At 46.7% G+C, this 16,973-nt stretch overlaps 1 protein-coding gene across 2 annotated transcripts in view; it reads right to left on the bottom strand.

Moving 5' to 3' along the window:
* The window catches only part of GLIS1 (GLIS family zinc finger 1), a 1,570,389-nt gene that overhangs the window by 1,412,976 nt on the left and 140,440 nt on the right, over positions 1–16,973 (bottom strand). The gene's annotated exons all lie outside the window — the stretch shown is intronic.

The raw sequence follows: 16,973 nt of genomic DNA, 5'->3' as shown, positions 1-16,973 counted from the left end.
CATGATGTTCCAGATCTGACACATAAAGCATTTCTTGTGAGTCGCATCTCACTCCATGTTTACATGTGACATACCAGTATGAGAGTTATAGCGTTACCAGTTCAGCAGCCACATGTTCCTACCACAGGTCAGTAGGCGCGCAAAGATTATACAAATGCCCCGGGAAGAACTACCTCACTGGCATGCGACGCAACCAACACACTATGTTAAAGCTCTCTTCTTATATAAGAGTAAGTGTGGATGTATCGCTTGTTGCGATAGGTCTCCAGCATTGGGGCTGTTCCTCTAACCAAATTATCCCTCCCTATGTTGCCACACAACCATACACTGTACCTCATATTTCCAACATCAGAGGGCCATAGTGGAATCAGACAAGCACAGACGATTTGGGGGAGTGGGACGGGTTAAATCTCGGCGCCGTACTCCACCGCACCCATCCCTCCAAAACCCCCCAATCTCCAATGGCACATAAGGGAACCATTACCATCCTCACACTAAACATGCGAGGTATGCACACAGCATGCAAGCGATACTCAATCTACGCCTACATAAAGCGGCAGAATGCACAGATCGAGCTGCTGCAAGAAACACACCTGACCACAGGAGAATTGGCAAATCTGCGCAAACGCTGGCGCTGTATATTCTGCGCTGCCTCATGTTTGGCCTACGCACGAGGGACCCTTATATGGGTAAGTCCAGGGGTCCCATTCTAAGAACAATAGACCCCAAGGGCCAATACACCCTTATGCAAGGACTCCTAGTTGGTCAGCCGGTAGTCCTAGGAAGCATCTATGCACCTAATACGGACCAGAGTAGATTCTGGGACGAGCTCTCACACCCATTAAGCTCACACACTCAAGCATCATGGATCCTGGGAGGGGACTATAATTGTGTTCAAAACACTGTATTAGATAGATCCTATCCCCCCACCAGGCCTCCCAATAATAGTGCAAGCAAAACGCTTTGCAGCATGGGCAGCTCACTGGTCACTGACAGACGCCTGGCGATCTAAATACCCGGACACACTTTTCTATTCATTCCACTCAATTCCACACGATCTCAAGGTCCTACTAGATAGCTTCCTCTGCTCCTCCCCATCCTGCCCACAATATAGGAGTCTGAGTACTTAGGTAGGGTCCTGTCAGATCATGACGCTCATACGGTCACTCTCGCGTGGTGCCCACCCAGACCACCGGTCCCCACCTGGCGCCTACCCAAGGAATGTCTAGATGGCCCGATATTTAGGCAAACCCAAGTAGAACACATACAAAACTATTTCCGTGAGAACACATGCACGGCCACCTCCCGAGCTGTGGAATGGAATGCATTCAAGGTTGTTGTTAGGGGCACATGTATACAACACATCACAGGAGTATGTAAAACCCTTGAGCATAGCATCCACGATAAAGAACATGCACTGTCCACACTGACACAAGCAGCCGTCAAAAATGAAGCCACGCCAGCCCAAGTAGCGGAAGCCGAAACCGCATACATCGAGGTACTAGCGGATCTCCGCAGATATAATTTTAGGGCGTAGATGGCTAGGGTGCATAGAGAAGGAGATAGAGCTGGTGCGCTGCTGGCATGGTTGGTGAAGCAGGACACAACCCTCCCACCAATAACGGCGAAACAGAGCCAAAATGGGCACTTTAGTGCATTCGCAAGCCTCCATCCTAGATGCATTTCGACAACACTATACACAGGTCTATGCAGCCCCTGCCCCAGTAGACGCAGAGCGACTCACCAGGTTCCTGAGTAGGTATCCCCTACCTTGTATAGCACGCAGCGACAGACATGCCCTAGACGAGCCGAGACCAAACAGGCACTGCAGGCATTGGCCACATGTAAGGCCCCTTGGCTAGATGGCCTTCCGCTATAATTTTTCTGTACCTTTGTGGCACAGCTAGTTCCTCAATTAGTAAAGCAATTCCAGGCAGCTCTGGATGAGGGTGGGCTACCACAATACATGTGTGAGTCGGTTATAGTCTTGTTCCTCAAACCAGACTGAGATCCACAGCCCATGGGCTCATACCGGCCCATAGCTTTATTACCAGTGGACTATAAAATATATGCGAAAATATTGGCGGTCAGATACGCCACAGTTCCCCCAAAGCTGATTCACCCAGACTAGTGTGGGTTTGTGCCGGGCAGAAACGCCTCCTACAACATAAGACTTCTTTTCCACGTCCAGGTCCGGATCCGGGTTCGCTTCGGGCGGTGTGTCTTGTCCTGGACCTGGAGAAGGCCTTCGATACCCTCCTTTGGCTCTACCTACTCCAGGTCATACAGTGGATGGGAGTGTTAACCTGCTTACTTGCAGACACCAAGTTAATATACTCCACACTAACATCTAGAGTGAAGCTCTGGCACCATATGTTGCCATTGTTCCCAATTCTTAGGGGTACACACCAGGGCTTCCCGCTCTCCCCTCTGCTTTTTGCAATGGCGATGGAGCCGCTGGTGATCCGTCTCCACAGAGAAGGCGAAAACTGGGGTATCCCAAATTGCAGATACTACGCATACAGTGTCACTATTCGCGGATGATGTGCTCATCTACATCCACGATATCACTTCAGATCTCACCCCCATACTTAACTCCCTACAAGAATTCGAAGCAATGGCATGTCTCAGAGTAAATTGGTCTAAGTCAACAATATATCCTCTAGCAGGCGATGTCCCCCCTCGGGCAGTGTAACTGGGTGGAGTAAGTGTATCACGGAGCCCCCAAACAGTCCGATACCTAGGCGTCCACTTGTATCACACGCTGCAAGACCTGTATGAAGAGCATTATCGCAGGGCAATGGCCGGAATCAGATCTTCCGGGAACTTCTGGAAGGATCTCCCCCTGGCTATCATTGGTAAAATTGCAGTTGCCAAGATGATATTAGTCCCGAGATTACTATACTTTTTCTCTAACCTCCTGGTGGTCCCCCACGCTCCTTCCTCCGAGAGTTGGACACCCTTCTCGGAACCCTTATCTGGGGATTGGGTCCAGACGAATTGCCCTTGCCAAACTGCAGCTGCCCATGGATCGGGGGGGCTGGGTGCCCCTTCCTTTGAAGCATACATTCTCACGGCTCAGCTTCAATAGGTGTCAAGATGGACAGCGGGCCGTGCGCTAGGGAAAACAGCCACAGATACTGAGTTAATTCCAACTCCTGCCATACTCCGCATGTTGTTACCCGGGGCAGAACCAATACAGAATGCACAGAATGAACCGAGAAGCCCCCATGTATTCCCCCGTCCTGCGGCTGGTTGGATTCCCCACGGGTCACTCTTACTATAGAGAGCGGGCACTACAAGAGTGGACAGAACACTCAGTCACGGATGTAGGCCCCCTTTATACAAATGGGCAATTACAGACATTTTCAGAACTTGCAGCCGACATGAATCTCCCCAGGGGTCAATTTCTTCTACATAGGCAACTGTTGGAAAACTGCCGTCGTATGTGGCACATAGACACTGAGCCCCCACACTTCTGGTGATACACACGATACTACAGATGGGCCCAGGACACCATCTGATAACTTGGATATACAAAGCAGTGCGAGCGCTGAACCCAATCACTCTCGCTCCCCTCCGGGAGAAATGGGAGACTGAGATCCAGAGACCACTTCACGACAAAGAGTGGGAAGGTGCACTGGAGTTCCCTAAAAAAAGTGTCCCGCAACTATCGTTTTCAGAACATACAACTACACATATTACACCGCGCCTACCTGACCCCCGAGAAACTCCAACATTACTATCCAGACACACCCTTTACTTGTCTAAGATGCCCAGAACCCAATACATCCTTTCTTCATATGTTTTGGGACTGCCCAACGCTCCGAGCTTGCTTGACCAGATCCACCCAACCCTTCTAACAGTCACAGGGCTTACTGTTATTAACACATGGGAGGCCTGCGCATTGGGCATAACCAAACGCCTAAGCACCAAAAAGTAGAGACACGTTTAGCGTCCCTGGTGCTTCTTTTAGCAAAACAATGCATAACACTGCCCCGGAGGGCACCCGAGGGGCCGCCGCTAGCGGCCTGTGTAGGGGCGGTCAACAAATGGGGCACCTCGGAGGAAGAGGTGCTTAGCTCGGAAGAAATTAAGGGTATCCGCAAACACCTCCTATCCATGCAATGGGCTACCCTACTGCATTCCTTTAAGCAGGAAACAATAGCGGCGTCATTGCAGCAGAGCACTCGATCCCCCGTAGAAGAGGCGCGCCATGAAGCTGCCTGACATAGTGCCCCCACGGAGTAGATGCACGGTGAGGCTGGGTTAAAAGCCGAGGATATACAGTACATATAGTACCCCTAGATCGACATTCCCGCCTCCCCCAACGCACACACAGTTCACAGTCCAGTTAGGACTCATCAGCTTACTGGTGCCTATCGACCGTTATTACCTCAGATACAGTGTACCCCAGTTAAAATCACCCCAGTTGAAGATTTCAGTTTTTTATATCAAACATCCGGACTGGCCGTTGCTGGCACCGGGCAATCCCCCGGTGCGCCGCAAGGGTGGGGGCCGGTTTTGGGCCCAGGGGGCCGTTTTTGTTACAGGGCCTTTTTTGCAGCATAGCTGCAAAAGCGGCCCTGTAACAAAATCGGCCGAAAACCGGCCCAACAAAGAGCTCGGTCGCACCCCCAGGGGGCCGGCCGAGCACTTTGCCAGGCCGGTTTTGGTTGTCAGTCCGGCCCTGTAAACATAGCAAGATGTTAATCACAGTGCTAGTGCCGAAGACTAGCGCATACTATAGACAATCTCCTATAGGCTCATGCTTCATACCAGTATACCTTCCAACGCCGACAGAGACAATTAAGTCAATGATGTACATATCAAATACTGGTGTAAGGCTTTACAAAATGACATGATGTTCAATTTGAATGATGTTTATTTCCGAAGCAAGTGCAATGTATGTACACTGCGGAAATAAGAAATGCCAATAAAAATTATTTTACAAAAAAAAATACATATGATATACCCATTCATTTCCAGAAGTAAAACAAAAGTATTCATAGAAAATACTTTTGTGAATGACAAAACTTTTTCCGAAGTAGCAAGAATGTCTTACTCCTGCATATTCAGGAGTAAACCGCACTTAAGCCTATATTAAACACAACTACTCACAGGCTTTGTGGCTCAGGCCTGGACATTCAGGGGTGATTAAAATCTGAGACAGGAGCAAGGCACACCCACTCATTTAGAAAGTTATGCTGGTCAGCCACGTAGTGTTTACTTCTTGGCTCAATGTTTCTTGAAGGTACTTTTTCCTATGTTGGTGTGTTTTAAAGCCAACGTGACAACATGGCTTATAAAAAGCACACACAGCAGAAACTGAGTGGGACACATCTGGAAAAAGGTACGTCTTATTAAATAACATATTTCCAAATAATGTCCTTAGAAGTACATGGAAATAAGCATACAAATTGTGTACTGTATTAAAAATGTTAGCCCCAAAGACAGAAAAGCCACGAGTAAGTGCTACATCATTATGTGTGGCTTGGCAGAGGTTAGGCGAAATACCGTGCCAAAAATATAAATCAGCGCTGCATCGGAGGGTAATATATTTGGAGATTTCTTATGTAACAATGTAAAGGGAATCATGGGTTGAAAAATTATCATTTTAACGAACTAGGACTGATTAAACAATACAGACTCTAAAGGTGGGAATCACATCTCGTAAAGCCAGATTAACTGTGCAGGGACATGCCAAAGAATGCTGTTAATAAAAAACACATTGAGATGCGTGCAGCAAAAATACACATAACAAGGAACAGTCTTCAGTATCGATTTGGTATGACTAAATAAATACACAATTATGACAAACTTTTATGAAATATGAGGCACATAGGAGGACATTATGAACTCAATTAACTCAATATCGCCTAGGAGGAATGTTGTCAGAAAAAAACTCTAACTTGGGGTGATGAAGGTCCCTTATAAGGCTATATTGCTTGAATATGAGCAATAATTAGGTTACACATCCCAAATTTCAGTCTGTAAATGATTTATAACATGGTCCAAAAGAAGGAAATGTGGCGTAAATCAAGGTCGGTCTTTCAAAATAGATTTCTGCCATTGGGATCCAATGTGCGGCCATTTTCATACTTTATTCATGAAATGTAAACATTCTCATTCAAAGACAAATGCAGGGAGAGTCATGTTTCATAAATTGGGGGCATGTGTAGAATGGGACTGGGAAACGAGTAACCTCCAAGGCGATAACTTCCCCCTTCTCCAATGATGCTACTAAGAGAATACCGCTGGTTTCGTTGCCAGAAAACAGTTCCTGGGAACCATGGTAGCACCGCTCATCAGGGAACTTAGCGCGACTCCTCATGGCTTTCAGTGGCAATACTGTTACATAACAAAATGAACAATTGATGGATGGAATGCCAGTCGCGGTTGGTATGACTCGCGGGTCGGGGGGAAGGAGTCATGCGGGGATGCGGTCGCGCGGGGCAGGTTTAATTTAAAAAAAATTAAAAGTTAACTTACCTTCGCCGGCCCAGTCCCGCGCCGTCTCTGCTTCTCTACTCCTCTCCTGAACAGGAAGCAGGAAGCCTCCCTCCCCTCCCCTAAGCCAATCACAATACTGCAATGGCAGCGTTGAGATTGGTCAGGACGCTGACCAGCCAGGCGTCTGTGGGGAAGCCATTTTCTCAAGGCAGTGTACACATGACTGGTTTGGTCCACCCAGAGGGCCAACCAAACAGTCAGCGCCTTCAGCAGTGGGCAAGCCACTCCTCCCCTGCCTTAGAGCAGACCCACCTGCCCCCAACCAAACCCTTCTGCTTTCTCATAGTGCGAGAGGTAGAAACATAAAATGGTATTTATAATTTATGTTTCTGCTTCTCGCACTGCGAGAAAGCAGTGGGGCGATGCTCCTCCACCCACATGGAGGAGCTGCCCCTGCGGATTGCTAAACAAATAAAACTTTCACTCCCAGTCACAGATCTTGGTTTAATCGATCGTTTATTTGTTCACCACGCCACCCCAGTTTGGACTCAGCCATATGCAAATCAGTGTTGACCCTGCTTCCCAAGTGAAAAGTCTAGCCTGAACTGCCAAGTCAGGTACTCCTTGGACCGGAAACAAGCATCCTGGGACCGTTTTTGTGGTATTACCCCTCATTGACCTGGCTAGCTTGAATCCAGTAGCACAGTGAGCATGAGCTCCACATTTGGGTATACCCTTCTCACGTAGGGCGGCAAAATCAAAAATCAAAAAGAACAAATGATAGACAAAATGCTGAACAAATCAAACATTCATCCCCAATCCCCATGGTTTTTGAGCTTATCCCATGTGCAAGAGAGTTCATATAGACTTTCTCATTTAGGCCCAGATTGAGAGTTACATAGTATTAGCAGGTTGCAGAACTCTGTCCACCTAGTTACCAATACCGTCCAATAACACCCACCAGTACTGTGCAATCATGTTTTAAATATCATGGGATGTGGAATTCCTACTGTCCTGTGGTTTAATTTGCCAATTACCAAAAGCTCAGAGCAGAGGGTAAATGGAAACAGGGACTCTATACGGGGCAGTGGTGGATAGGAGAGAGGAGGAGGAGAGAGGAGGAAAATTGTTGTGGCAGAGAAGAGCATGCAGCCACTTGCTGTTGAAGGAGGTCAACAGTGCTTAATTTGTGGCAGTGCTTTCCGGTGCTCAGCATCAGCACCTATTTATCAACACCGACACTAATGGCAGTGCACAACATGTTGGCGCTATAAGTTTAGTTTAGATAAGCACAGTTGTTTATTATTTCAATGCACGTTAAAAATTACTAATACTTGCTGCTCAAACCATTCTTATATCTTTGGGGGCCTGGAATAGTCTAAACTGTCACACTCGTACGAGTGTGACAGTAGTTGAGTTTCTAATAGTATTGGCAGTGGTGTCACGGGCAATGGATGGTGCAAGCTGCAGTCGCCTCCTGATGAGGGCCCTGGCACTTGTTATTTTATAAATTAAGCACTAGTGGTCGGGAGAGGCATGGTTATGAGGTCTGGCTGCTCTTGCAGCCAAACCCTTCAGCAATTTTGCCAAACAGAATTTCCAGGCTGTAAAATCTGGTCCAGTGCTCCCTTACAGAAGCCAGTAATATTGGGGCGAGCACAATTCCAAACAAGAAGTTCACTCCTCCAACTCATAATTGGGGCCTTAGCAGTTTTTGACATCCAATTGTCAGCCAACTGACCTTCACATAGAGAGCTACAGTTCATAACCCATCCACTTTTATGTGGAATCAAATTTACTTCATGGCATATTGAATAATGTGAACTTGAGCACACAAATGTAAATGCCTGCCACCCAAAATGCAAAAGCAAGCTGTGGCATTTTTTAACACTTAGGGCCTCATCATGATGTTGGTCGGAAAGCATTCTGACCGACTCCGTGTCGGAATCGGTTCCGACGAACTAGGGTATGGTGAGTCCATCCAACCAAGCAATTACGATGTTTCCGAATACCGTTCGATCGGACTCCACTGACTTCAATGGGAGCCTGCGTTCCAACCGACAACACAGACTCCCATTGAAAAATGGGTAACTTGTGGAAAATCTTGCACCCTGTCGCAGGCACCCATGGGACTTGCCACACTGTGCATGGTTGGAAAAAAGGGCAGCGTGGGTACCCCCACACACCACAAGCAGAGACCTCCAGGTGAAGGGAGGCCTGCTACGTGCCCTAAAAGTCACTTACTGACAGCCTTTTTGTTTCGGACAGACCAATACGGAAAGGCTGTACGAATCCGACATCGTAATTCGTTTGTCGAAAACACCGTTAATAGACCTGTACGATTACGGGTTGGACCCGAGTCGGAAAGACCAAATGGTTACCTTCTATCGTAATCGGTCAGTCGGAAATGTTTCCGAGTCGGTCAGAAACATGGGTTCCGACACAGGTTAGGAAAATCCGAATGCCGTTCAGAGCCTTTCCAACTGACATCGTAATCAGCCCCTATGTGTCAGATTACTATGCAACATTATGTTTATTTTACTGCAGCTTATTTGTCACATAAAAAGTATATGATATGTAATATACACAGCCAGGGTTCCGATCTTACAAGCAGAAAGTGTAAAATGGCAATATGCTGTAATACATTTCAAGCAAGATATTTTTCCAAGGTATGGTTAGAAATTAACTTTACCAAAAATCTGTCAACACACATATCACAAAGCAATGACAAAACGCCTTGAGAAAACACTAAGAAATGGGTCATATCCCTGCCTACTGTATTTCAGTCTAGGATGAATTAATTAAGGATAGGCCTTTATTGGCAGTATTTAGCGCTCCGTGTCCCACTAGGAACAGTTTTCCAGAATTATATCCTGCAATTCATCAGCCCACTAATCTATACCATACCAAATGAGATGCTATATAGGTGTTATTGAAAACCCTAAATATGGTAAAATGCATATAATTAGCAAAGCAGTGACAGCAAACAAGTTTCACAGTTGGAGTTGATGAGAGAGAAAATACTAATGAACATTAAAGTAATATATTGAGGCGTGATACGACCACATTGGAAGGAAAACATTGTATCAGAGACAAGACATTGTTTTGATAAAAACAGTGCTGATATTGAGAATAAAGTGAGAATTTTAAGATCACAAATTAAAAGAAAGGAGACTAGTAAATTCTCACTGAGATTTCACCAGCAATAAACGCCGGAGAGTGGGTTATTAAGAACTGAGAACCTACAAATTAATGAGAGAGGTGTAACAGGAAGAGAGAATGGCCAGCCCCAGAGATACCCCTCCGCCACAAATTTAAATAACAATGCAAAGGTCTCGCCTTTGCAAAAGTTAGAGCTATTGCCATTGTAAATGACAACATTTTTATTTATGTGTTGCTTTTGAAAACAGATAAATAAATGGCATTGTCATTTATAATGCCAATAGCTTAATCTCTCGCAAATGCCACACACAAACACACAGACCAACACCCACACAGACCCACATACACAGAGGCCCACACACACACAGAGCCCCCACACAGACACAGAACCCCACACACAGACACAGCCCCACACACACACACACACACACATACACACACACACAGAGCCACACACACAGAGCCCCCCCCACACACACACAGCTAACACACACACACACAGAGCCACACACACAGAGCCCCACACACACACAGAGCCACACACACACAGAGCCACACCCACACACACAGAGCCACACACACAGAGCCACACACAGAGCCACACACACACAGAGCCCCCCATCAACACACACATACACAGCTAACACACACACACACAGAGCCACACACACAGAGCCCCACACACACACAGCCCCCCCACACACACAGCCCCGCACACACACAGAGCCACACACACAGAGCCACACACACAGCCCCACACACACACAGAACCCCCCACACACACAGAGCCCCACACACAGAGCCCCACACACAGAGCCCCACACACACAGAGCTACACACACACACAGCCACACACACACACAGCCACACACACACAGAGTCACACACACACACACAGCCACACACACACAGAGCCACGCACACACACACAGAGCCACACACACACAGAGCCACACACACACACACACAGAGCCACACACACACACACACACACAGAGCCACACACAGCCCCCACCTGACTAAGTGATTATCGCGCAGTACACTGCCCCCGGCCGGAGCCACAGGACAACTGAACAATCAGGCCACAAATCTGAGCATCCTTCTCAAAATCTTACCAGAGGGCAGATTTTAGAAAAAGGGCTCTAAAATGAAATTAAAATATATTTGTATTTTGAGGGGGTGGTACCCTAATCAATCATACAAGAACTTAGCAACGGCTTTCCCACTAATAGTCAAGTCCCACATTTTAAGGTGCAGCGCCTACAGGCACCCCATCACCCTATAAACCAACCGTGCCTCCCGTCATGCCACAATGTTTAATTTAAGAACGCACCTGTCTCTCGAGCCTCCCTGAGCACTGTGGGTGACAACACAAAATGGCCGCCTGCTCCTTGGTGAGGGGGGATAAGGGGAAAGTCCTACACTGGACACACACATGAAACTTAACGACACAGCCCCCACCTGAATAAGTGAGTATCGTGCAGTACACTGTTCCCGGCCGGAGCCACAGGACAACTGAACAAACAGGCCACCGTGCAGCTCCAGCCGCGTGCAGAGGTCATTGGGCTAAACCAACAAGTCATCGTTCAATGGAGTGACAGCTGTACCTTTATTGCAGGCTGAACCCTCTTTATTAGACTATAATTGCAAGATAGTGGCTGGGTCAGCTTTGCTTTATATCTTTGCAGATATAATTTTACTATTCTCTTTGGAAATTTTGACCTGTGGAAACAGATTGAGGTAACCCATTTCTCACAAAAGAGTAGTTTGTTTTGAATCCTCTTTTTGTTTATACAACTAAATGGAATGTTGGTATAACGATGATGATTGTTATTGGAGAGACACTTATGATGTCTATCTATTTCTCTTCCTTAGCGATTGAGCGTATTGATGAAGGATATAGATCATTACATATGAAGAATATTTGAATTTAGTAGGTATTTTGAGCTGTATTACTAGCTAGATTATAAATATTATTCTGGATATGTTTTGATTTTTATTCTGCTTTTATTCCTACTGATATAGCGTTATATGAGTAATAGGTAACACCTGGAATGACATTGGTGTGTCTGTGAAGGAAATTCCCTTATGGTGAGTGAATTTATTATCGTCTTCGATAGAGAGTGTTCCTTAGATAGTAGCTTTCTCTAATAAAGTCATATTTGAGATCGTTAAGCTAAAACATGGAAACACGGTTTCCTCTTTTCTGTATATGATTCAAGGGATAGTTATACATCTTAGGCGAATGTTAGCAGTAGCTGGTATTTTTTACTCTCTGCCCACGCTTTAATATGTGGCTACAGGTATAGTGATGAGTGACACTTTTGTTTTCTTTCACTTTTTATGTATTCACTGGGTTATTGGTTGGTGTTTTATGTGACCTTCTTTGTTTCTGCACCTCTTTATCTTGTCTATGTCTTTCTTTGTTAAGACATGGTGATGATAGGTGTTCTTATATAACTATAGGTGTTGGTTGGTATTGTCAATTTCAAGAAAATTGTATATATTATCTGTTCTTTATTTTTTGTGTTGTAGCCCTGAATAATTCATTGGGTGATTGTTTCCCGTGACAAAACACCTGTTGGCATTGGTTCTGCTTTGTTGGCTACATTTTATATGAACTTAATGAATTATGAAGATTGAAATGGCGACCTTTTGATATGTGAAGAGAAAAGAAAAAAATAAAATAAAAAGGAACTGACTTAATGAACTTTGAAAGAGAAAGATCATGATTTGGTTCTTCTTTTCTCTCAGAACTTACTAATAATTGCTGTTTTGTGCTCGGGGACAATATATCCTCTTTATAAGACCCTAGGTTTCTAAGAGATCCTGTAGCCAATCAAGTTATTCCAGGACTTGTCGGTCCCTGCATTCTGTGTCAGTGGAATATGCAGTCAGATGCAGTTTCCATGCGGAGAAAGAGTTACCCGAGCCACCCGGCCCGCCATGCCTCACTCCTCGAACATTCCGACATCGATAGTGAAAGCGGATCGACGAGACCGCTGCAAGCATGAGACCCCCAGCACACTGCATCAATTCTTAACTATACCCTGGCCCTGCCCCACACCGCTACAGTGCTGACGAGACCCAGGGGCAGACGGCGTCTACACGCATGTAAGATCCAGGCTACACCGGGAGACCGCTGCGCTGGAGAAGTGACCCCCCCCTTGGCGCAAACCCCGGCCTGCAGCTAAAGACCCACTGCTGCAACAGGCGAGTTCCCGACTTTGCACGTGATATTTGCACACAGTCTTTTATCTGTAAGCCCCATCCTTCTCAGACTGGGGGGGCGTGTATTTGACTGGTGTTTATATTCTTTGATGTTTTTAGGTCCTCGCCTCTCGACTGCGCATGTGCGCAGTCTTTCGTAGGCGGAGACCTAAAAAAAAAAAATCAAACAATGTAAACTGCCACTTAACTCCATCCTTCCTTAAGGGCTCCCCTAGGACCCACAGGACATACAGCCGATGTCCACTACGAGCTGGGCTTGGGATAAGATGCGACGGCTGCTTCGCATGGACAAGTTTTACTCCTCTGCGTTACCGTTGCCCAACCCTCACTGGCCATCACCGGCGAGTCGGTGGTTTGCCGCACATTGTCCAAATACCAACTGCACACGATTGGGGACCTTTTTCCGGACTGTCATGTTTTCTCCCTGACAGAAGACACCCGATTCACTGACCGTACATTTATGGACGCTTTCACCCTGACTAGACTCCGGGCCATGCTCCGTGCTGCATTCCCCACGTTCCCACTCCCTCCTGAAGACAACCCCGCGCTCACATTTATTATACAGAATCGAGCGGGTGCGCACGTGGTATCGAAGCTCTATAAACTGTGCTTAGCCACACTTCCTTCCTCGGACACAGCGGTGCGCGCCGCATGGGAGGGCGACCTGGGCATTCAGATTACAGATGACCAGTGGGATGCGTGTTGTGCTATTACTAGAGACGTGTCCATGAACAGCAGGCACAAACTTATACATTTTAAGTTCCTAAGGAGGATGTATCACACTCCTGCACTTGCTCACAAAATAGACACTAGTAGGCCGCACTGCTGCCCCAAATGTGGCGCCCCGCATGCTGGCTTTGCCCATTTGTCTTGGACATGCTCGCGGTTGCATACATACTGGTTGGAGGTTCACCGGGTTCTGGGTGACATATTGGGCATGGCGTTGCATCCCACCCCTGAAATTGCGTTGCTTGGCTACGTTGCAAAATTCCCACGCTCTCTCCGTAGACTGGCGTCCATTTGCTTACTCTTGGCCAAGAGGGAGATAGCGCTGCTTTGGTGCGCACGTCGCGCTCCAACCGTCAGCGCTTGGCTTAGGAGTGTGGCCTACTGCAATGTGAATAGTGTGGAATATTCGGAACAGATTCCAACTGCTTCTCGCCCGATAGACATTTGGGGGCCATATCGGAACTATGTGGCGAAGCTTGCCCAGGAATCACCATCCCAAACACTTCATCCCATTGTACCGACAGGGGTGGGTTAGGGCGGGCTCTGCATATACTGCGTGGTCAACTTTACCTTGCTGTCAGTGTGGCTCGCGCGGACCTGGCACTCCGGACCGCTCGGTTTGGAGGGTTGGGTGTCAACGTAGGGTCACGATATGCTGGCGTAGGCGGTGCTTGTTCACTGCAGAGCTCCACTCCGCTTTAATGGTGCTCTGTGCACACTGACCTGTGGCACGATGTGTGGTTATTGTATTCATAGATGCGATTTTGTGAGCCTGAAACAAATGCTGTGTTGATCTACTTGCTCTATTGTTCTCGCAAACTCTTTGATATGATTTGTTGTAGCGCCTACCTGGGGTGTTGGGGTCAGGAAGAGACGGAGAGCGGTGATCAGAAGATGTAGTACCCGCATATCGCCACTGGAGGGAGCCAGGCGAATGCGGGACTACATTCCCCAGAGACCCTGCAGCCACGGAAACGGAAGCGCTGGATTGACAAAAGCCTTCCGAGGTAACGGCTCGGGGCTTGTCAATCAAGACTTTGATGGTGTTCAGGACGGAGCCTTGCCGGTGTAGCCGGAGCGAGTATTCCAGGTACTTTTTTGCCCTTTCGAGCAGAACGGATTCTGCTTTCCCCGCATTCCCCGACATTGTGTTTGGTGCTAGGACCATTTCGCGAGTCCCCGCATTTATAAGACGGGCGCCCTCGCTTCTGCTAGTGGCGTTTGCGAGACCCGCGCAGGAGCGCGTTGCCGTCTCCGCCGCTGTACTTTTTTTTGGACTTCCTTCTGGCTTTAGTCAGGTGGCGTTTGTGAGACCCGCGCAGGAGCGCGTTGCCGTCTCCGCCACTGCATCTTTCCTGGGGGTTCCTGTTGTGCATTCCAAGCGTGCCGGTACCGGTGCGCACAATCCGAAGACAAACCTTGCTGATTTTGTTTGTTTATCTTTTCCTTGCTGATTTTGCCGACCTTTTGAAAAACCTTAGACGCCAGTTGTCAGGCTGCTCCTGAGAAGGCGTGGTCCCTCTCCACGAAGTACTGGTTCCTGTTTGTTTTCCTGAGGGCATCACAAGCGCTTCCATACACCTCTACAGTTAGTACCTGTTAGTTTGTGAACATCTGTGAACGTGCTTCCTGCGCAGTACTGGGTGTCTAATGTTGGTTCTTCTTCTTTCTTTACCTGCAGAAAACACCGGGGGTTCATAGACACTGGCGAGAGAGTGGGTGGACGGCGTCCATACTATTCCCAGAAGCCCTTCGGAACATCCTTTATTGTTTACCCCTTTCCCTTTTTTTCCTGGGAGGCATTCATGCATAGTTGTGTTACCCCTACACTGTGTATTGTGCTTTCCGGAGAAGAGGGGGACTAGACATCTATCCATCGTTCCTGCTGACATCTTTCAGAGGTTAGTGGTACATTCCATTGACGTCGCGACATTTGTTTTTTTGGTGTATTTCCCTTCCTTTTTCTGTCGTTGTTTGATTTTTGTTCTTTTGGTTTCAATGTAATGACAAACGAAAATGTACACCTGCTAAGTGTTGTACGAACAGCCCGCAATCCTACAATATGCATACTTGTTTATTGGACAATGTTTCATTTATCACTTCATGCCCTCTGTATTGGGCCTTATGTCTGTAACTGTGGATTGCATTTTGTGCATTTAAAAATAAATAAATAAATAAATAAAAAAAATCAAACAATGTAAACAACAGTCAAAAACACACCCCCAAGTATGAAAAGGACGGGGCTTAGATAGAAAGAAGAAAGTCACTAGGACCTCTTCTTCAATGGCTGGCCACCGTTTAGGAGGCCAGCCAATGAAGAAGAGGGGCAGGGCTTAACCTTGCTAGATGTTCTCCTCTATCTCATTAAATCTCGCCAGCGAGACTGCGCAAGCGCAGCCATCGCAGGCTGAGACCTAAAAAAAGGGACCATCTCGCTAGGAAAATTCTCCATGGATCTACTGGGCTAGTAATAGGCCATTTCTAGAAGAAACATCTTTTGAGGATCTAAAAACGAACTACCAAACTGCGAAAGAATTCCCAAAGGGGGTACTAGAGTAGAGATAGAAAATCACCAAAGTAACTGGAACAGGAAGAAAATATGATGTTTTCAATTTTATCAGTGATAGGTTGTCATCAGAAAAAGAAAGATCAGACCAAACTTTAAAAAACAAGCCTAAGGAGAATAGCTGGAAAAGCACCCAGAATTTTAAAATTCAAGAAGTTCAAAGAGAAAGAGACTAAGGGCCAGATGTACAAAGCATTTTTCCAGTCCCAAACGGCCCGATTCGCACAATTGGGCAATTTATGGGTGGATAAATGCTTTTCCAAATATACAAAATGCGTTTTGGTAACTTACATTTGAGATTCAGTATTTGGAACGGGCGTGTTTAGGGCGTCCCTTCCAAATACCGAATCGGTATGTTATGTATTGCTGTTTTGCGACCGAATTCCGGTTGCAAAACTGGTGGTAACCCATTTAGAAAGGTCACCATCCCTGTGATGGCTGTGATTCCTAATTGGTCACGAACTGCAACCTACCTCATTAATATCCATGAGGAAGGTCAATTTGCGACCCCCTGTTAATCCGTAAATGAAACCCAATGAGTTTCATACATTAGGAAATCGATATTCCTAATGTTTCTACATCTGGCCCTAAAAGTATGTTCAAACAGATAAATGGGTCCATGAACCCTTAAGCAACAACATGCTTACCAATAAAGAATCAACATACCGATATTGCAGTGCATCATGTGGAAAGATTATCATAAACTATAAGTAGTTCAAACATCCTGGCTAATTGACAAAGGACATGTATGTAATTGGGTTGTTGGTTGACTGAGGTGTGAGCCCTGGTCAAGCAGCAACCACAGTCCTTATCAGGGTGAGGCACAAGCCAA

The sequence above is a fragment of the Lissotriton helveticus genome, chromosome 1_2 (genome assembly GCF_964261635.1).
Source record: "Lissotriton helveticus chromosome 1_2, aLisHel1.1, whole genome shotgun sequence".
NCBI lineage: Eukaryota > Metazoa > Chordata > Amphibia > Caudata > Salamandridae > Lissotriton > Lissotriton helveticus.
Note: the sequence above shows the minus strand (reverse complement) of the source record. Positions and strands in the feature narration are given on the sequence as shown.